At 36.7% G+C, this 23,250-nt stretch overlaps 1 protein-coding gene across 2 annotated transcripts in view; it reads left to right on the top strand.

Annotated features, from left to right (window-relative positions):
- PPP1R1C (protein phosphatase 1 regulatory inhibitor subunit 1C) overlaps nucleotides 1-23,250 on the top strand; it is a 127,099-nt gene that overhangs the window by 45,818 nt on the left and 58,031 nt on the right. The gene's annotated exons all lie outside the window — the stretch shown is intronic.

The following is a 23,250-nucleotide window of genomic DNA, read 5'->3' as shown; positions in this document are numbered from 1 at the left end:
ACGAGACTATCATAGGTGCTAACTTACAAACTGCATGTAAGTATGTGTTTTCATTTAATTTTCCTCTTGTATCATCATTCACAGGAAAAATGTTTTAAGACATACAAATATAAAGCTTTTTTCCCTGTTGATGTGTATACACACACACACACACACACACTTTTTTTTTCTGTTTTCCTATCTGAACTTGGTGCTAAACATATTAAATGAATAGCCAATTACAGTACTTTGTCCTTTAATAGTTCTTTTATATACCTACTACAGTAATCATTGCTTTTTAGAGCATACTGCAAAATCCTCAAGTATTACATTTGAGACAAGAAAACTGAGAGACTGTATGAAGGTTAAGAGTTGTAGGACAGATAAAATACTAAGATTTGGAAGGAGAACTTCATTACAGACATATTTAATCTTTTACTCCTTAAAACTGAATAAATAAAGCATCTTTTTTGAGAAATATTACTTAGAATGTCAAGCAAATGTTTATAGATGTTCTAAGACAAAAGTTAACTTCTGTATTTTTCAAGTCTACAAAAAGTTATATAAAGTGAGGTAGGATTTTAAAGATACAGTTCCACTGACCTTTCTGTTACTAACAAAAACATATTTGCCATCGATGATGGGATGCCTTTAGTTAATTAAGCTATGAAAATATTACATGTTTACAGGGACGTACATGTATTTAATGTGTAGATACCTTGTGATTTTTAGGAATATACATTTCATCTATAGCTAAAAAAGAGTATTTTGCCTCTTGTTATAGAGAATTCTGGTTAAAAGGAAATTGTTACTTAATTTTAGGTCATTTTACAATAGTTTGTTCATGATAGAGTTACTCAGATAAATTATTTTGAAATTCACAGTGGTATGTCTACATAGTTGAAAATGCAAAAGGATTTTGAAAAAAACTTACATTATTTTTCAGTGGAGGATCTCAAATAATATGACTAATAAATAAGAATTTGACTTAAACAAGAAATCCTTTAGTTTAGCAGTTTGATGAAGGTACAGAAGCTCCAAAATTGTCAAATGTCCACTTATATTTGACTTCATAAGAATACATTTAAACCTAATTTCCAGTGTAGCTTTGCTTCCCAGTTTTCTTGTGTAAACTGTAGCCCCCAAAACTGGTCTTCAAAAATTATGAACTAACAATTCAAATTAGAAGTACATTGATCGGGCTTCCCTGGTGGCGCAGTGCTTAAGAGTCCGCCTGCCGATGCAGGGGACACGGGTTCGTGCCCCGGTCCGGGAAGATCCCACATGCCGTGGAGCGGCTGGGCCCGTGAGCCATGGCCGCTGAGCCTGCGCGTCCGGAGCCTGTGCTCCGCAACGGGAGGAGCCACAACAGTGAGAGGCCCGCGTACCGCAAAGAAGTACATTTATCACACTTTCAGGTTGTACAATCGTGTCAAGTAATTAAATTTATGAGATATAAAGAAACATTTTAGAAATTTATCTTTATATTCCATTATCTTTTTTTAAAAATGGAAACTATTCCATTTTCTCTGACGGACTGGTGCAGGTTGTAAATCAGATATAAGTCCCCGTCAATTTTAGCAGCCAATGAAAAAAGAGAAAGCATTCTATGGAGTGGAAAGAGTACTAAATATTCCAAATTTTGGTAAGCAGCTAACTCTATTCTCACACCAATGCCTTTCAGACCTATGTCTAAAGTAGGTTTTCTCAAAATTCCTTATCATCACCATTCTAATGATTTAACCTCTGAATAATTTTCTCATGTTCACCTCAATTGTTTCCCCTACTCTTACTTATAAGGCACCTAATTATGGGTCTTTATTTGGGGACTCTGCTAAGAATACCTTTGTGGTATCCTATATGATAAAATAGTGAGGTTTTAGTGTTTTAAATTGGTTAAAACCTAAATTATTCATACTGTAACTATTAAAGGAAAGGTTTATTAGGTCAAAATGACACAGCACACTGCTAAGAAGATAATAAGTGCTTGTTAAATAATTACTTAATTGGTAGTCCACATGACCTGAAACATCTGATAATTATTTTTTCAAAGATCTATAAAACTGATGTAAAAAGTATGATTTATAATCAGTTCTCCAGGTAATTCTATGAAAAGAGGTGGAGTTTTTAAAAATTAGAATTACTGGAATGAGTGTGGCTGTTTAAACAGATGTCATCCCCCCAAAAAACCCATGCATTAAGTAAATCAATTTATTTTCCTGGAGCAAATGTGGAAAATCCAAACGCCAAAAAAGAAGAAAAACTTTACCAAAGATTGAAAATTACAACTGATAAGATGATGCAACAGTTCTTTGGCCTTCACATAAGCTGGTTCTGTGGTAGGATAAAAAATGTTTTCAAAGAGAAACCAAGTTTATAAAAATCCAGAATACTAATGAAAAACAGACTTTTGAGGTTTTAAATGATCTGATTTTCTGTTCTTCTTTTACTGTGTTTGGAAGTAGCAGCAGAAATCATGAAATACAAGTATAAAGGTAGTTTGGAATATTTCTAACCTCCATCATAAGACAATTACTGGTTGAGAGTTCTTTCTTAATAAGCCAACATGATCCATCTTGTGTTTTCCTTGTCATCTCCTTCACTATTTCCACATAGAATACTTTGTACCTGGTTCTTATTGGCTGCCACTAAAATGAATCATTTTGGTGGGGGGCTCTGAGAGATAAAAATCTATTTGGTAATGAGGTTATATCCCTACTCTCATCAATTAAAAGTGGAAAGCTATAAATAATATAAAAAGAAAAACACAGCTGTGTGAACCTTGGCATAACAGGGTGAAACTATCCCTACTGTTTGCTTCTTTTCCCCACAACCCCCTTTCCAGTGCATATAAATTCATTGCTCTGGTGGTTTCAATTTGGGCCCCAGTTTTCACTAAATCTAACAGCTGAAAGAAAAACACAGCTGAAACCACTGCCTGGTGGCTTAACTCACAGCCCCAAACGATAGGCCTCCAACAGAGCCCAGCAGGTTTTCAGCAAGAAGGCTCATGAATAGAGCTCATTTTGGAAAGTGAAGAGTTTGATAATAAGTCAAAAACAGAGGCTTTACCATAGCTGTCTTAGGAGATTTTACAAAGCCCTACTAGAATGAAACAGGGCATATTCTAGTCACCTATTGTAAGAAATACCTGATACAGTTCTCTGGCACTTTAAACTGACTGGTTCTACGTTAGAATGCTAAAACCACAAGGAAATGACAAATTTACATGCAAAATGAAGAGCTGAGCTGTGCACAGCAATTTCTTTCATTTGTATTTGATTTATTCTCATTCAGTTCTGAAGGCTTATGGGTCGGTGATCATTCTTGAACTAGTAAACCTAAAGCCTTTATGGAAATTTTGTCCTTGACTCTGCCCCTCCCTGTATGGCTCAACTGTAGATTATCTCATCAATAGTTGTGATCCAAGGGTCTCTGAAAAAAATGTGTTCAAACACAGTAGATAAAAACATAATCAGCTGAAATGTGGTAATTTAGATTTCACTGCTGTTTTCAGTGATCTGATGGCAAATTCCTTCTGAGACTGTCAAAGATGGCACCAATGTGATTAAATCTCTAGAGCACCTCAAAAAGAGGACTACATGGCTGTTCTACATTGCTACTCCTCTGTGGAAGAGAATTAATTTTTTTTCCCACAGAGTAGTGCTAGAAAAAATTTAAAAGAATGCTGAGTGAATATATAATTATACTTAGGATAGTATCTCAGTTTTCTGTCAAAGTAGATAAGTCCATTTTTTAAACGGAGTGGAACATATAACTGAAAGATATGCTGAGCGTTCTTAATGGTGTTATGAAAATAAAGATACGACAAACTTTCCTTATTAGAAATATTTCAGGAACCATATCGCCATAATTACACTCAAAGGGAAATTAGAAATATTTTTAATTTTCAATACCTTAAAATTAGAAATTAGCCAAGGAGCTTTACTACTTCAGTTTTGACCCAAAGAAAGAAATATATATTTTAGGAAAACCAAACCTGTGTCTTAGAGCAGGCATGATTTGATAACTCACCTTCACTGTGCAAGGATAATTTCACTGCATATAAAATTCTGGGTTGACAGTACTTTAAATGTTACCATCTGATTCCATTGTTTTGTTGTTTTGGTCCACCTTATTGCTTTTTGAAGACTTTTTTTTTTTTCTTTTTTTGCGGTACGCAGGCCTCTCACTGTTGTGGCCTCTCCCGTTGCGCAGCACAGGCTCTGGACGGGCAGGCTCAGGGGCCATGGTTCACAGGCCCAGCCTCTCCGCGGCATGTGGGATCTTCCCGGACCGGGGCACGAACCCGTGTCCCCTGCATCAGCAGGCAGACTCTCAACCACTGCGCCACCAGGGAAGCCCTGAAGACTTTTTTTTTTAATTGGCTGCTTTTAAGATTTTCTCTTTTATCTTTGGCCGTCAGAAGTACTGCTATCATATGGCTATACACAATTTTCCTTTTTCTCCTTTTGCTTTTCCTGTTTCTGTTTGGGGTTTGTTAAATTTCTTATATCAGTGTCATCTGATGTTTTTTCTTTGTTTTTTAATTTTTGACCATTATCTCTCCCATTCTCTCCCTCTTCTACTTTTCGGACTCCAATTACTCTTATTTTACACATTTTTGACTGTGTCTCAAATGTTGGTTATTCTCTGTTCTGTTTTCTCCACTCTTTTTTTTTTAAATAAATTTATTTATTTTTGGCTGCGTTGGGTCTTCGTTGCTGCACGCAGGCTTTCTCTAGTTGCAGTGAGCAGGGGGCTACTCTTCGTTGTGGTGTGCGGGCTTCTCACTGCTGTGGCTTCCCTTGTTGAGGAGCACAGGCTCTATGTGTGTGGACTTCAGTAGTTGTGGCACATGGGCTCAGGAGTTGTGGTGCACTGGCTCTACAGCACAGGCTCAGTAGTTGTGGCACATGGGCTTAGTTGCTCCGCGGCATGTGGGATATTCCCGGACTAGGGCTCAAATTCCCTGCATTGGCAGGCGGATTCTTAACTACTGTGCTACCAGGGAAGTCCCTCATTTGTTTTTCTCTGTGTACTTCAGTTTGGATAATTCTACTGACCTGTCTCCTGGTTCATTAACTTATTTGTATCCTCTGCTAGATCCAAAATGCCCTTAAAACAATCCATTGGATTCTTAAATTGAGATCTTGTCTGTTGAAGTTCATGAAGTTGTTTTTCATGGATTCTATTTCTGTGTTAAAATTATTTATCTTTAAATCTATTTTGCTCCCTTCTATTTTCATTGAATGTATTAATCAGTCTTAGATTGTGAACTTCAGTAGCAGAATCACCTGTCTTCTGTATTCTCATTTTCTCTTAGTTATTATTCTGTCTTTTTTCATCTAGTAATTTTTATTGAATGCTGGACATTTGTATTTTAGAGGCTCCAAGATGTTTAAATTTTTTTTTTTTTTAAACGTTTAAAGGAGGGGCTTCCCTGGTGGCGCAGTGGTTGAGAGTCCGCCTGCCGATGCAGGGGACACGGGTTCGTGCCCCGGTCTGGGAAGATCCCACATGCCACGGAGCGGCTGGGCGCGTGAGCCATGGCCGCTGAGCCTGTGCGTCCAGAGCCTGTGCTCCGCAACGGGAGAGGCCACAAGAGTGAGAGGCCCGTGTACCGAAAAAAAAAAAAAAATTTAAAGGATTCACCTTTCTTCTTCTAGGCAGATAGAGTAGGGGACTGATCACTTAATCCAATCCAAACATAAACTAAGCTAAGGTGAGTCCAGATTTTAGTTTTGGTATGGCTCAGTTTATGTACGTTTTGCGTTGGTTCTTGTCCTTTCAATTAAGAGCTTGCAGGTCTTTGTCTCTTTGGAATTTATGTTCTGTGTTTAAGAGGTTTTTGAGTTACTTATTCACCTACCCTGTACAGCTTCAAAATGTCTCAAATGTTGTAAGGGGAAGACAGATTGTACGTTTGAAGCCCCTCAAGTCTTCAATTTTGTTAGTCCCACATAGTTACCAAAATCTCCTCTGGCTTTTCTGTTCTCCTGCAGTTGCACTCCGCCAGGGACCAAATATGACTTGTCAGCTTCTCACTCTGAAATGTCTCTGATCTCTATAGTTTTCTTTGCTTCTGCAGGTCTTGATGCCTTGCTTTTCTAATTTTGGTAAGTGAAATCATTGGTCTGCCATGAACTGGTTCATACTACCCTAAACAAAACCTCACATTTAATATTAAGGCAGTTCCCCCTCCCAACCCCCGCCTTATTTCCTTTCCTAGCTCTGGAACTATCCCATGTAATTTCTACCCAGTCAGTCTTTTAGTATCCATTTTCTCATGGCCCAGGCTCTCAGTGGCTGTGTGCTTGGTCTTAATGTTTGGTTTCATGAAAGGTGATCTTCACCACCTAGTCATATGACCCTGCGAGCTTGTACTGTACCTTGAAATTCTAATTCTGGTCTTTAGGACTGAACTGCCTCTCAGAACCTCACTCCATCTGCTGACCATTGTTTCAGTTTGGTCTTCTGGATACAAAATTCCTGCCTCTACCACCCACTACTGACTCTACAAGTCTCTGCTTGTGCGTGTGTTGACTCTTAACAGCATTGTGGGACTACTTGCTCCAATGCCACCCTTACCTGGTTCTCTGATGTATCATACTCTGGCATTCATTAATCCCATAGTCAATTTAAATTATTTTATTCTTCTAGACCCTTGCCACAATAAATATTAGCATTGCTTCACTTAGTAATATCTGGCCACCTCTCATCCATAAACCAGTACTTATATTTTTTCAATAAAGTGGAGTGTAAATCAACTGCAAAGCTGAGAGAAAATTTAAAAGAAAAACATTTTAATGTTGAAGACTTTTTTTCCACTTTATCAATTTGGGTATGCTTTACCTACCTTTCCTAGAGTATGGGTCCTAGGACATATTTGACTGCAATTTCAACCAACTTGTATTACAATAGTCAAACATGTTCTCTTGACTAACTTTAAAAAAAAGGGAATCAAAAACATTCTCTCTGAATGTCTCAGAGAAGCTTCCCATAGAGAAGGGAGTACATTTTGCTTTTAAACAAAACCAAAACTGTAGCTAAGCCTTTCATAATCCAGGAAAACACAAAGGTTAGATGCGAAAATAAAGCTATCTTCACCTGAATACTTTGAATTTTACTGAGGAAACTGATGGGGACAGATGCAGCATTTGTTTCAAGCACTAGCTCAACTGGATAGAAAAATAAATGGAGAAAGAATCTGTACATGATTGAGACTTATTCTGCAATGTTATTGATATTTTCTGTGCAGAATGTGTTAGTAGCATCTCCTGAAGGAAGAAAGAATAATTTAGATGCTGCCTAGTGTGTAAAGGCTGTGATATTGTAGTGTTTACTTTCTTGTTTGTAGATTAAGGAAACTGAAGAGGTGAAGAATCAACCTCTAGTAATAGTAATGATGGCAACTGGAATATTGTGGTTTAATGAGGAACTTTTTCAGTGCATATGGGAAAGTGGTAATATTCATAAGGGTTAGTGCTGGTCCTTCTTGATAACTAAGTATCACAACCCAACAGTTGCAATATTTCCATTGATGGACATTTAAAAAAATAAAAATCAGTCAATACATTGTCATTTTCTCATCATGCTTCATAAACTTACATGGCCTCTATTTTCCAATTCAAACTTTGGTATGAAAGCATGTGGAATTCTTACAGCTATACCAGATGAGTCTCACTGCCTTAGAAAATGCTTTGGAAATATTTTTTATTCAAAAATTTGACTAGCTAACTAAATAATGATCTCTCCATATTTATTCCCACTCTTGGAATATATTTAAACCATTTGATTTTGGATATAAAGGTGTATATGAGATGTTTCATGTTTAGTAGAGATGGATGGTTGATATTTTATAAAACTGTTTAAAAATGTGAAAATATTTTTTAAAAGATTGCAAAGCATCAACAGTAGGTTGATGATTTTTTAATGCTATATCTGGTAGAAAAGGTATTAAATGAAATAAACATTTTAGCAATATAAATTAAAATTTTATTTATTTTTTTCTTTTTAGTTCAAGTAATTCAGGAAATTAGTCTGATCATTTTTCCAAGATTTGTCTTAAGGGATGGTTTTGAATAATTACAGGTTAACTGTAAAGGTGTCTGTGTCCTCTGCTTTTGCAATCACTGCCTTGAGAAGGATCTGTCTGCAGAGGCACTGTCTTAGATTGCTTAATATGGGATGGATGCAATGATTTTTTCAGTTATTAATAAAAACATAAAAATTATGGAAAATGCTTTAAGTTAATGTATTGAATGCTTAATTCCACATACAATAAAAAGCTTAATTGGCAGGAAATTAAAGAGCCTTGAATCAATTTTCACTCAGTTTTTTGTTAATTGTGGTATGAGTCAATTTATCATATGAAGTGAGCCTACACAGCCAAGAGCCTGGTGGTGTCTTAGCATGTTGGTCAACTAGAATATAGGTGTTCCATATACAAAATTTTCTTAGATTTTAGAATTTATTTCACTTGGTTTTCTTATTATTTCCTTAAGTAGGCTTTGATATATGCTAGTTATAGCATGAAGGAAGTGGGTGACCATCTCAAGTATTTCTATAAAGAGACAATCCAATAGAGACCTTAATATGGATGGCAAAGAGGCATTTAAAAGAGGCCATTACAGTGTTCATTCCTAAACTTTCCCATGGTAGTGATTAAATCATGGTTTTCATGACAACCACTGCAAAGAAGAGAAGTTATGCAAACTGAGTTGATCACACTGCAGTTAAATGATGGCATGGACAAGCAGGTTCAAATGAGTGCCACTGACGACCAAAGCAATTAAACAGGATATTTATAATAACATTTTGCATATGTTTTAGGTGACCAGAGTCTTGGATCCATGCTGAAGTGGTCAGAAAAAACAAGTATCAACTAAAATAAACCTATAGTCTCTGTCACAGAACGAAAAATATATTGGGAAATCTCTTTCCTTCCTCTTGTTAGATCAGGCATACTTGGCACTCACCCTATCAGCTAGTAGTAACATTTAGACAATGCCAAAGGAATGCCTTAATAAATGAAATAATCTAGCTGGTTTCTTTTGTGTGACTTGTCATTACACACTATGATGGTAGTTTTGTGAAATTCAATCCTACTGAATTCAAGTGAATTCTGCTGAACTGGCTTATGATTGGCCACACTACTTTCTCCTTTGACATTCCCCTCACAGTGACAAATGTGATATCACTGCAGCAACAAAGCAAGATGTTACTTTGTTGCTTCACCTGCCATTCTGTAAATTGAGGAAAAGAAATTAGTCATTGCACATAGAGATCAGACTTGTGGTTGCCAAGGAGGAGGGGAAGAAAGAGAGGGATGGACTGGGAGTTTGGGGTTGGTAGATGCAAACTATTACATTTAGAATGGATAAACAACAAGGTCCTACGGTATATCACAGGAAACTATATCCAATCTCCTGGGATAAACCATAATGGAAAAGAATATTTAAAAAAAAGAATGTATATATGTGTATAACTGAGTCACCTTGCTATACAGCAAAGAGTGGCATAACATTGTAAATCAACTATACTTCAATTTAAAAAAATTATGTACAAATAAAAAAATAAATTAGTCACTGCATTTTGGGATTAGTATTTGGTCTAACTGAAATCACAAAATATGAAGTTTTTCTTAATGAGTTCTAATATTTTCAGTAAAATAAAATGACTACATTATTATATAACAAACACGTATGATTATAATTTGTTGACAGGTGACTAAAATAGATCAAATTCTTGTCAGCTAATTAGAACAGCTCCCAGATGAGTGAACTAGAAAAGTCGTATGTTTGAATCCTAAGTAAAATGTAACATGTTTCCTTTTTTTTGGATACTTTCCAAAACTTCAGAATAGGGAAGAAATAGAAGTTATTTTGGAATCATACAAAACAAGCTTACCTTTACTCAGTTTCCCCCATCTTATGTAACTGTAGTACAATAATAAAATCATGAAATTGACATTGTTACAATCTGTTTATAGTTCTATGCCACTTTTCATGTGTAGATTCCTACCACTGCAGCTGAAAAACAGACTTATTCCATGACCATAAAGATCTCCCTCTTGCTAGAGCTTTATGGTAATACTCACCCCTTTCTCTCCCATGATCCCCAATCCCTAGCAACCACTAATCTGTTCTCCATCTCTATAATTCTGTCATTCAAGAATGTTATATAAATTGAATCATACAGTGTGTGACCTTTTGAAATTGATCTTTTTTCACTCCACATATTGCCCTTGTATATACTTAGGTCATTCCGATTTTTTATCCACTGTGCCAATCTCTATCTTTTAATTAGTATATTTAGGTCAGTTAAATTTAATGTAGTTATTCATTGAGTTAGAGCTTGGTTTTTGTTTTCTGTTTTCTGTTTTTGGATTCTTTTTTTTTTTATATCTCCCTGTAGTTTGCTTGAACATTTTTTATAATTCCATTTTGATTTATTTACAGTGATTTCTGAGTGTACACCTTTGTACAGATTTTTTAGTGATTGCTCTACTGTATGTAAATAATTTATCACAGTCTCTTCAGTTTTAGTGAAGAATACAAACTATTTAAGTCTCTACTTTCTCTCATTTAAAATATTTTCTTAAGTATTTTCTCTACATACACTGAGAACCACATCAGGTAATGTTAAAATTATTCGATCAATTGTCAAACGTAATGTAGAAAACTCAGGAGGAGAAATAAGGTGTCATTTCTCTTAGGCTGCCTCATTACAACTAGATGGTTGTGAAAGTGCCACCTTCTCATTTGGCTTTCTCAAACAGGAAGGAAGAAGAGCAGTTAATGCCTAAAAGTTTTCAGTATTTTAGAAAGTAGGTGTCTCTTTCCTGGTCCTTTGGTTAGAAAGTAGGCTTTCTTGAGTATTTTGTTTGTTTTTGTCTGTTACTATTAGCGTTTCTGGACTGCCAGCTTCTCCAGCATCTAATCCAGGATATGAGTCAAAAGGAGACCTAGGGAATTGCTACTATGTTGTTCCTTAGGTTCGAAGTCCCTGGTTGGTCTGTTTTCTTCTCTCTGCCTTTTAGAGACTCCTTATGTTTGTTTTATATATAATGCCCAAGGTTTTTAAGTTATACTTAGCAGTCTAGAGATTTACACCTTTATTGAGTTTATAATTTCCATGATTAAACTTATATTTCTAATTGCTTCTTTTTATATCCATCTGTTCTTGTTTCAATTTAGCCTAATCTTGTTTCAACATTTTTTGATGTTTAAGAAATAGATATACTTTCTTCTTTCTCTCTTTGTGGGTACCAACTATCTTCATTTTAAGGACATTTTCAAATTGCTCTGAAGTTTTCATTTCATCTGGAGGGAATTCATCTTCCAGTTGCTTTTTTGGCAGTCATTCTTAAATGTGTCTTTTCTTCTTGTGTTTTTAATTTTCAATTCATCATGAGTGAAAATCCCCCCCCCTGTGTTCACCTTTCCTTGTTAATGTTCTTGAGTCTTTCCCCAATGAATTACAGATTTTTAATCTGGAATCAGGTCTTAATTTGGACCTTAAGACTCTTGTTCCACAGTGAAATTAGAAACAGAGCAGATAAAGTCACTGAGCCCATAGTGGCTTGTCCCAAGTTGTCTGCTTTCTTGTCTCCCTGGATACACAGATCAGTGCTTTTTCTCAGCATAGGTGAGACAGCCCTGCTTCTGGTTCCAATCAACAAGCCTGGCTTTTGTCCCTTCCTTCATATGAAGTCAATCTCTTTTCTCAAGGGTAAAGAACTCTGAGCTGTCTCTGCCTGCTCCTAGATCTAAAAAGTTTTTCAGGGCTTCCCTGGTGGTGCAGTGGATAAGAATCTGCCTGCCAATGCAGGGGAAACAGGTTCGATCCCTGATCTGGGAAGATCCCACATGCCGTGGAGCAACAAAGCCCGTGTGCCACAACTACTGAGCCCGCATGCCACAACTATTGAAGAAGGCGTGCCTAGAGCCCGTGCTCCACAACAACAGAAGCCCGCACAATGAGAAGCCCATGCACCGCAACAAAGAGTAGCCCCCACTCGCCAAAACTAAAGAAAGCTCGTGTACAGTAATGAAGACCCAACTCAGCCAAAAAAAAAAAATTTTTAAAAAAAGTCTTTCAGGCCCATGGTTTCTTACCTGCTTGTTGAATTTTTCTATTCTTATATTTCGAGTCCATAGAGATGTTTGACTAATTCTGAACTGTGATTACATCATTTTAGTTATCTCTTTTTATATTTAATCTGTCATTGTTATTGCTTTTGAGCCCAAAAGTCTTCAAAGCATAAACTTAAAACACTCTTTTTATTGGAAGGACTCTTTAAACTGACTTTTCCCTTCACACCCCCTATTATCTAAATTCGTCAAAAGTCTGTATCTTTTGGTTTTACTCTAAGAAATTTTATCTCTTTTTACCAAAGCATTCTATATATGGGTCAGTGCTCTTCTGCAGCCAATATCCTGAGTAAATTATGCATTTCTATGGTTTTAGTTATTGTCTGAGGCTGATATCTATAAAAGAATATATTAAATTTGACTTTATCACTTTAAAAATTTTCTCTTATGATATATATTATTCTTGACCTAGATATATATCTGTTGTCTTCTCAACCTCTAAAAACTAACAGAACAATGACATATATCCTTGTTTTTCCTCCAAGATTCCCTTTTGGTTTTTTGTTTCTTTGTTTTTTAGTATATATGATCCCATTTTTTTACATTAATTTTTATTAGAGTGTAGCTGATTTACAATGTTGTGTTAGTTTCTGCTGCACAGCAAAGTGAATCAGTTATACATATATCTATATCCATTCTTCTTTAGATTATTTTCCCATATAGGTATTACAGAGTATTGAGTAGAGTTCCCTGTGCTACACAGTAGGTTCTTCCTAGTTATCTATTTTATATATAGTACTATGTGTATGTCAATCCCAATCTCCCAATTTATCCCTCCCCCACTTCTCCCTTGGTAACCATAAGTTTGTTTTCAACACCTGTGACTCTCTTTCTGTTTTGTAAATAAGTTCATTTGTACCATTTTTTAAGATTCTACACACAAATGATATATATTTGTCTTTCTCTGTCTGACTTACTTCACTCAGTATGACAATCTCTAGGTCAACAACTTAGGTGATATTTATAAGAATTTGAGTGTCTGTACCATTGCCTTAGTAATGACCTAATAAATTGGTTTAAAGAAATAGAAGGTATGGCCTCTACCTTAACAAGTTTTCAAACCAAACACCTGTTAAAACTATTTATTTAGCGCCGAGTAAGTAATTATGCTACAATTTTATTTTGTATTTTATTTTGTAGACAAGCAGCAAACAGAGGGTCTGTTTTATGAAATGTAGGCACTAGGTATATTTATTTGACAAGCTGTTATGTGTCAGCCATGCTACTGCGCTAAGAGCTGTGGAAGAATCAAGCGTGGAGACTAATCTCCGTTCCTTTATAGGTTATTTGAGGAGATAAAACACTAATGACCATAGTATAAGGTATAATGATGAATACAATGATACAGGTATAGAGGAAGTGCTGTGAGTACTGGGTGAAGGAGATGACTTCCAGTTGGGAACAGGGGAGGCATAATTGGGAAAGATTTCCCAGAAGAGATGCCATCTGAAGAGAACTTTGAGGGATGGTAGTATTTGGTTTGAGGGAAGGAGCATTCTGGATATGAGGAACAAACACACAGAAGCAGCAAACTGGAGGATATGTATAATCAAAAAGGTACTATCAGTATTTTTTAAATATATTTTGGTCCTTCTCTTTCCATATCTAATCAATAAATAAACCAAGAGGTGTTATTATCATTGGTCTTGTTTGAAAATCATTTCACTCCTCTTTTTCTCCACTAACATATCCTAGCTTGCATCAGCTTTTAACAATTTTAACTGAAGTTTAAAATATTCTCTTCATTTCCTTAACCATACCTTTTTCCTCTATATCTTTAATTAGCCCCATATAAAATATCTTAAATTATATTTTTTTCATGAACTTCTTCTTAGTTACATTACTTACTTTCTAATAATGACTATCTGGTGTTCTTCAAATCACATACAGAATCCTGACAATAATAACAAAAATATTTTCAGGGGGTAATTTTTGTTTGTGTTTAGTACTTTTACTTTTTTTCCTTTTGTTTAAGTTTTTTAAATTGATGGACAGTTTTTTAATATGAGCTTTAGATTTACAGAAAAATTGAACAGAGGTCCCCTATTATTGTATTAACACCTTACATTAGTCATTAAAGTGTAACATTATTACAATTAATGACCCAATATTGATATATTATTATTAACTGAAGTTCAGAGTTAATTTAGATTTCATTTTTAACCCAATGCCCTTTCTCGGTTTTAGGTTCTCATCCAGGATACACCATTACATTTAGTTATCATGTCTCCTTAGGCTCTTCTTGGCTATGACAGTTTCTCAGACTTTCCTTTTTTGATGACTATATTAGTCAGGGTTCTCCAGAGAAACAGAAACAATAGAATATATAAAAAGAGATTTACTATAAGGGGTTGGCTTATATGATTACAGAGGCTGAAAAGTCCCATAATCTGTCATCTGCAAGCTAAAGTCCCAGAAAGCCAATGGTATAGCTTCAGTCCAAATCTGATGGCCTGAGAAATAGGGGGTGCAATGGTGTAAGTTCTGGCTCAAGTCCAAAGGCCCAATGGACTTGAACCACAATTTACACCATCAGCCTCCCTGGTTCTCAGGTTTTCAGATTTGGATTTATTGTTCTTTTCCTTCTAGTTCTGTAAGTTGTAAAGTTAGGCTGCTGATTTGAAATCTTGCTTGACTTTTAATGTGAGCAGTTACAGCTATACATTTTTCTCTTAGCACTGCTATCACTGTGACCCTTAAGTTTTGGTATGCTGTGTTTATGACTTCTTCTTTGATTCATTGGTTGTTTAAGAGTGTGTTGTTTAATTTCCACAAATTTGTGAATTTCCCAGTTTTATCTGTTACTGATTTCTAACTTCATCTCACTGTGGTTGGAGAAGTCAGTTTAGGATACCTTTTAAAATCTAATAAGACTTAATTTGCAGGCAGCGCGTCTAGAGGAGGGCCTCTGGAGTGTGGAGTTCTGGAGTTTGAAAGTACCCAGTGCTCTGCCTATGCCTCTGGATGGTCTAAAGCTCAGCATTGCATCTCCTCATTCAGTTGTCTCACTATCCCCACTGGTGTTGAAGGCCCACGCTGATTTCCACAGTGCAGTGTTAAACATGGCAAGATGTGGCCGAATTGGTCTGCTAATGACACCATGTCCTCGTGTGTCAAGGTCCTGAATGCTCTTCCTGCTACCTTGTGCATCTGTGGATTCTTTGGAGACACCTCATAGCTGCCATGTGGATGACAGGTTCTTGGTACTCCAGCCAGCCGTCAGAGCTGTGCCTCTGAGGTGGGAGAGCCAAGGTCAGGACAATGGTCCACCAGAGACCTCCCAGCTCCACGTAATATCAAACGGCGAAAATCTCCCTGAGATCTCCATCTGAACATCAAGACCCAACTCCACTCAATGACCAGCAAGCTACAGTGCCAGACACCCTATGCTAAACAACTAACAAAACAGGCACACAACCCGACCCATTAGCAGAGAGGCTGCCTAAAATCATAATAAGTCCACAGACACCCCAAAACACACCACCAGACGTGGACCTGCCCACCAGAAAGACAAGATCCAGCCTCATCCACCGGAACACAGGCACTAGTCCTCTCCACCAGGAAGCCTACACAACCCACTGAACCAACCTTAGCCATTGGGGACAGACACCAAAAACAACACGAACTATGAACCTGCAGCCTGCAAAAAGGAGACCGCAAACACAGTAAGATAAGCAAAATGAGAAGACAGAAAAACACACAGCAGATGAAGGAGCAAGATAAAAACCCAGCAGACCTAACAAATGACGAGGAAATAGGCAGTCTACCTGAAAAACAATTCAGAATAATGATAGTAAAGATGATCCAAAATCTTGGAAATGGAATGGAGAAAATACAAGAAAAGTTTAACAAGACTCAGAAGAACTAAAGAGCAATCAAACAGTCATGAACAACACAATAAATGAAATGAAAAAATTCTCTAGAAGGGATCAATAGCAGAATAACTGAGGCAGAAATAAGTGACCTGGAAGATAGAAGAGTGGAAATAACTACTGCAGAGCAGAATAAAGAAAAAAGAATGAAAAGAATTGAAGACAGTCTCAGAGACCTCTGGGACAATATTAAATGCACCAACATTTGAATTATAAGAGTCTCAGAAGAAGAAGAGAAAAAGAAAGGGACTGAGAAAATATTTGAAGAGATTATAGTTGAAAACGTCCCTAACATGGGAAAGGAAATAGCCACCCAAGTCCAGGAAGCACAGAGCATCCCATACAGGATAAATCCAAGGAGAAACATACCAAGACACATATTAATCAAACTATCAAAAATTAAATACAAAGAAAATATATTAAAAGCAGCAAGGGAAAAACAACAAATAACACACAAGGGAATCCCCATAAGGTTAACAGCTGATCTTTCAGCAGAAACTGTGCAGTCCAGAAGGGAGTGGCAGGACATATTTAAAGTCATGAAAGGGAAAAAGATTACCAAGATTACTCTACCCAGCAAGGATCTGATTCAGATTTGATGGAGAATTAAAACCTTCACAGACAAGCAAAAGCTAAGAGAATTCAGCACCACCGAACCAGCTTTACAACAAATGCTAAAGGAACTTCTCTAGGCAGGAAAAACAAGGGAAGGAAAAGACCTACAATAACAAACCCAAAACAATTAAGAAAATGGGAATAGGAACATACATATCGATAATTACCTTAAATGTAAATGTATTAAATGCTCCAACAAAAAGACACCGACTGGCTGAATGGATACAAAAACAACACCTGGGCTTCCCTGGTGGCGCAGTGGTTGAGAGTCTGCCTGCCGATGCAGGGGACACGGGTTCATGCCCCAGTCCGGGAAAATCCCACATGCCGTGGAGCGGCTAGGCCCATGAGCCATGGCTGCTGAGCCTGCACGTCCGTAGCCTGTGCTCCGCAATGGGAGAGCACACAACAGTGAGAGGCCCACGCACCACAAAAAACAAAAAAAACAAGAAAACAAAAAAACAAGACCTGTATATATGCTGTCTACAAGAGACCCACTTCAGACCGAGGGACACAGACACACTGAAAGTGAGGGGATGGAAAAAGATATTCCATGCAAATTGAAATCAAAAGAAAGCTGGAGTAGCAATTCTCATATCAGACAAAATAGACTTTAAAACAAAGACTATTAGAAGAGACAAAGAAGGACACTACATAATGATCAAGGGATCCATCCAAGATATAACAACTGTAAATATTTATGCACCGAACACAGGAGCACCTCAATACATAAGACAAATACTAACAGCCATAAAAGAGGAAATTGACAGTAACACAATCATAGTAGGGGACTTGAACACCCCACTTTAACCACTGGACAGACCATCCAAAATGGAGATAAATAAAGAAACACAAGCTTTGAATGACACATTAAACAGGATGGACGTAATTGATACTTATAGGACATTCCATCCAAAAACAGCAGAATATACTTTCTTGTCAAGTGCTCATGGAACATTCTCCAGGATAGATCATATTTTGGGTCACAAATCAAGCCTTGGTAAATTTAAGAAAACTGAAATCATATCAAGTATCTCTTCTGACAACGCTACGAGACTACATATCAATTACAGGAAAAAATCGGTAAAAAATACAAACACATGGAGGCTAAACAATACACTACTTAATAACCAAGAGACCACTGAAGAAATCAAAGAGGAAATCAAAAAATACCTAAAAACAAATGACAATGAAAACACGATGACCCAAAACCTATGGGATGCAGCAAAAGCAGTTCTAAGAGGGAAGTTTATAGCAATACAATCCTACCTTAAGAAACAAGAAATATCTCAAATAAACAACCTAACCTTAACCTGAAGCAATTAGAGAAATAACAACAAAAGATCACCAAAGTTAGCAGAAGGAAAGAAATTATAAAGATCAGATCAGAAATAAATGAAAAAGAAATGAAGGAAACAACAGCAAAGATCAATAAAACTAAAAGGTGGTTCTTTGAGAAGATAAACAAAATTGATAAACTATTAGCCAGACTCATCAAGAAAAACAGGGAGAAGACTCAAGTCAATAGAATTAGAAATGAAAAAGGAGAAGTAAAAACTGACACTGCAGAAATACAAAGGATCATGAGAGATTACTACAAGCAAACTATATGCCAATAAAATGGACAATCTGGAAGAAATGGACAAATTCTTAGAAATGCACAACCTTCCGAGATTGAACCAGGAAGAAATAGAAAATATGAACAGACCAATCACAAGCACTGAAATTGAAACTGTGATTAAAAATCTTCTAACAAACAAAAGCCCAAGACCAGATGGCTTCACAGGCGAATTCTATCAAACATTTAGAGAAGAGCTAACACCTATCCTTCTCAAACTCTTCCAAAATATAGCAGAGGGAGGAACACTCCCAAACTCGTTCTACAAGGCCACCATCACCCCGATACCAAAACCAAACAAAGATGTCACAAAAAAAGAAAACTACAGGCCAATATCACTGATGAACACAGATGCACACATCCTCAACAAAATACTAGCAAATAGAATCCAACAGCACACTAAAAGAGTCATACACCATGATCAAGTGGGGTTTATCCCAGGAATGCAAGGATTCTTCAATATACGCAAATCAATCAATGTGATACACCATATTAACAAATTGAAGGAGAAAAAGCATACGATCATCTCAGTAGATGCAGACAAAGCTTTCAACAAAATTCAACACCCATTTATGATAAAAACCCTCCAGAAAGTAGGCATAGAGGGAACTTTCCTCAACATAATAAAGGTCATATATGACAAACGCACAGCCAACATCGTTCTCAATGGTGAAAAACTGAAAATATTTCCACTAAGATAAGGAAGAAGACAAGGTTGACACTCTAATCACTCTTATTCAACATAGTTTTGGAAGTTTTAGCCACAGCAATCAGAGAAGAAAAAGAAATAAAAGGAATCCAAATTGGAAAAAAAGAGGTAAAGCTGTCACTGTTTGCAGATGACATGATACTATACATAGAGAATCCTAAGGATGCTGCCAGAAAACTACTAGAGCTAATCAATGAATTTGGTAAAGTAGCAGGACACAAAATTAATGCATAGAAATCTCTTGCATTCCTATACACTAACGATGAAAAATCTGAAAGTAGAATTAAGAAAATACTCCCATTTACCACTGCAACAAAAAGAATAAAACACTTAGGAATAAACCTACCTAAGGAGACAAAAGACCTATATGCAGAAAATTATAAGACACTGATGAAAGAAATTAGAAATGACAGAAACAAATGGAGACATATACCATGTTCTTGGATTGGAAGAATCAACATTGTGAAAATGACTCTACTACCCAAAGCAATCTACAGATTCAATGCAATCCCTATCAAACTACCACTGGCAGTTTTCACAGAACTAGAACAAAAAATTTCACAATCTGTATGGAAAGATAAAAGACCCCGAATAGCCAAAGCAATCTGAGAAAGAAAAACAGATCTGGAGGAATCAGGCTCCTGGACTTCAGACTATACTACAAAGCTACAGTAATCAAAACAGTATGGTACTGACACAAAAACAGAAATATAGATCAATGGAACAGCATAGAAGGTCCAGAGATACACCCACTCATGTACAGTCACCTTATCTTTGATAAAGGAGGCAGGAATGTACAGTAGAGAAAGGACAGCCTCTTCAATAAGTGGTGCTGGGAAAACTGGACAGGTACATGTAGAAGTATGAGATTAGAACACTCCCTAACACCATACACAAAAGTAAACTCATAATGGATTAAAGACCTAAATGTAAGGCCAGAAACTATCAAACTCTTAGAGGCAAACATAGGCAGAACACTCTATGACATAAATCACAGCAAGATCCTTTTTGACCCGCCCCCTAGAGAAATGGAAATAAAAACAAAAATAAACAAATGGGACCTAATGAAGCTTCAAAGCTTTTGCACAGCAAAGGAAACCATAAACAAGACCAAAAGACAACCTTCAGAATGGGAGAAAATAATTGCAAATGAAGCAACTGACAAAGGATTAGTCTCCAAAATTTACAAGCAGCTCATGCAGCTCAATAACAAATAAACAAACAACCCCATCCAAAAATGGGCAGAAGACCTAAATAGACATTTCTCCAAAGAAGATATACAGAGAGCCAACAAACACATGAAAGAATGCTCAACATCATTAATCGTTAGAGAAATGCAAATCAAAACTACAATGCAATATCATCTCACACCAGTCAGAATGGGCATCATTAAAAAATCTACAAACAATAAATGCTGGAGAGAGTGTGGAGAAAATGGGAACCCTCATACATTGTTGGTGGGAATGTAAATTGATACAGCCACTATGCAGACCAGTATGGAGGTTCCTTAAGAAACTTAAAGTAGAACTACCATATGACCCATCAATCTCACTACTGGGCATATACCCTGAGAAAACCATAATTCAAAAAGAGTCAGGTACCACAATGTTCATTGCAGCTCTATTTACAATAGCCTGGACATGGAAGCAACCTAAGTGTCCATCAACAGATGAATGGATAAAGAAGATGTAGCACATATATACAGTGGAATATTACTCAGCCATAAAAAGAAACTTAACTGAATTATTTGTAATGAGGTGGATGGACCTAGAGTCTGTCATACAGAGTGAAGTAAGTCAGAAAGTGAAAAACAAATACCATATGCTAACACATATATATGGAATCTTAAAAAAAAAAAAAAAGTCATGAAGAGCCTAGGGGTAAGACAGGAATAAAGACACAGACCTACTAGAGAATGGCCTTGAGGACACGGGGAGCAGAAAGGGTAAGCTGGGACAAAGTGAGAGAGTGGTAATGTATATATAGACATATATACACTATCAAATGTAAAATAGCTAGTGGGAAGCAGTCGCATAGCACAGGGAGATCAGCTCTGTGCTTTATGACCAGCTAGAAAGGTTGGATAGGGAGGGTGGGAGGGAGGGAGACGCAAGAGGGAGGAGATATGGGGATATATGTATATGTATAACTGATTCACTTTGTTATAAAGCAAAAACTAACACACCATTGTAAAGCAATTATACTCCAATAAAATTGTTAAAAAAAAAAAAAGACTTAATTTGTGGCCTTACATATGGTCTCTCCTGGAAAAAGTTCCCATGTACATTTGAGAAGACTATGTGTGCGATTGTAATTGGTAGAATCTTCCATATATGTCTATTAGATATATTTGATTTATTAAGTTTTTAAGTCTTCTGTTTCCCTGCTTATTTTCTTTCTGGTTGCTCTACCCATTATCGGGAGTGGGGTATTGAAATCTCCAACTATTACTGCAGAACAGTTTATTTCTCTGTTCAGTTCTGTTAGCTTTGCCTCAGATACTTTGATGGTCTGTTGTTAGGTAGAGAAATGTTTATAATTTTTATATATCTTCTTTCTGTATTGAAACTTTTCTTAATATATGTCTTCTTTGTCTCATAACTTTTTTTGATTTGAAGTCTATTTTGTCTGATATTAGTATAGTCACCCTGCTCTCTTTTGGTTTCTATTTGCATAGAATTGTTTTTTCTATCCTTTGACTTTTACCTTATTTGTATATTTGGATCTAAAGTGAGTCTCTTGTAGGTGGTACATATTGGATCATATGTTCTTATCTATTTTGCTAATCCTGGTCTTTTAAAGATTTTAATCTGTTTACATTTAAAGTAACTAATAAGACTTCCTTCTGTCATTTTGCTATTTGTTTCCTATATGACTTATAGCTTTTTGTCCCTCATTTCCTGAATTCCTGTCTTCCTTTATGCTTACTTTTAAAAAATATGTATTTATTTATTTTATTTTTGGCTGTGTCGTGTCTTAGTTGCCACACACGGGATCTTTCATTGTGGCATGCAGGCTTCTCTCTAGTTGTGGCACCCAGGCTCTCTAGTTGTGGCTTGTGTGCTTGTAGTTGTGGTGCACAGGCTTAGTTGCCCCATGGTATGTGGGATCTTAGTTCCCCGATCCGGGATGTACCTGCATCCCCTGCATTGGAAGGCATATTCTTCACCACTGGACCACGAGGGAAGCCCCATGTTTAGTTAATTTTTTGTAGTGAATTGTTTAAATTTCTTTCTCATTTCCTTTTGTGTACATTCTATAGCTGTTTTCTTTGTAGTTACAATGGGGATTACATTTAAAACCCTAAATTTATAACACTTTAATTTGAATTTATACTGGTTTAACTTCAATAACATACAAACACTCTTCTTTTACACCTGTCCCAACCCCTCATGGTTATTTATATCACAAAATTACATCCTTATACATTATGTACCCAAAAACATAAACTAATAATTCTTTAAATTCACTAGCCTCTTAAATTATGTAGAGAACAAAATGCGGAGTTACAAACCAAAGTTACAATTATACTCGCTTTTAGACATTCTTTCATGAATGTCTCGTTCAGTATTTAAACCATGGCATCAATCTCTCAGCTGTGGGACTAACCTAAAAGTGAGGAACGGTCAACTGGGTCTAGAAGCCAAGAGGCAGAATCCATGCAAAGTAGGTGAGGAGGTAGGAAAGAAGCCCAGCCCAGAATGTCCTCGCTCTGTGGAAGGGGAGTATGTGAGCACCTCTTCCTCCTCTCTCCCCTTCCTCACAACTGTTTTTTTACACAGACTACGTGGAAGTTGCCCTAGAAGTGTTACAAAAAATATTTCTGATAAAGTTACTGATTCTTTCCAGGGGCATATAGAAAAGAGGGTGCCTCTTTTACAGTCAGTGATTGGGCTGAGCGGAAAAATAGGTTTGTTCTGCTTACTGGCAAACTTAAGGAAAACTGACAGAGGCTACAGTTAATAGACAGTGCTGCAAAATCCATGAGGAGAGGAGGTTGTTTACGCCTTAGCACTGTGAGGTTGATGATGCCAGCAGTTGTTCTAGGAGGCATTTCTCTGGTCCCCCTTCTGAACTGCTGGAAGTTGGGCAATTTGGAATTTCAGGAGGGAGGCTTTTTTATTGCCTTTTTTAAAACCTGTGGGAGAGGGTTATCTCAGAAGGAAACTATTTCTTTCTGCCTCCCACTGCCCTCTCAGCCACTAGACTAAGCCATGGATATTGTATAAGCATAAGGCAATTATTAAATCATTCTGTTCCATGTTATTGAAAATTTAATGTGCATATTACAAGGAAAAA

Source organism: Monodon monoceros, unplaced genomic scaffold, assembly GCF_005190385.1.
Source record: "Monodon monoceros isolate NGI ecotype Baffin Bay Population unplaced genomic scaffold, NGI_Narwhal_1 Super_Scaffold_16, whole genome shotgun sequence".
Classification (NCBI taxonomy): Eukaryota; Metazoa; Chordata; class Mammalia; order Artiodactyla; family Monodontidae; genus Monodon; species Monodon monoceros.
The sequence above is the reverse complement of the archived record's forward strand: the minus strand, read 5'-3'. Positions and strand labels throughout refer to the sequence as shown.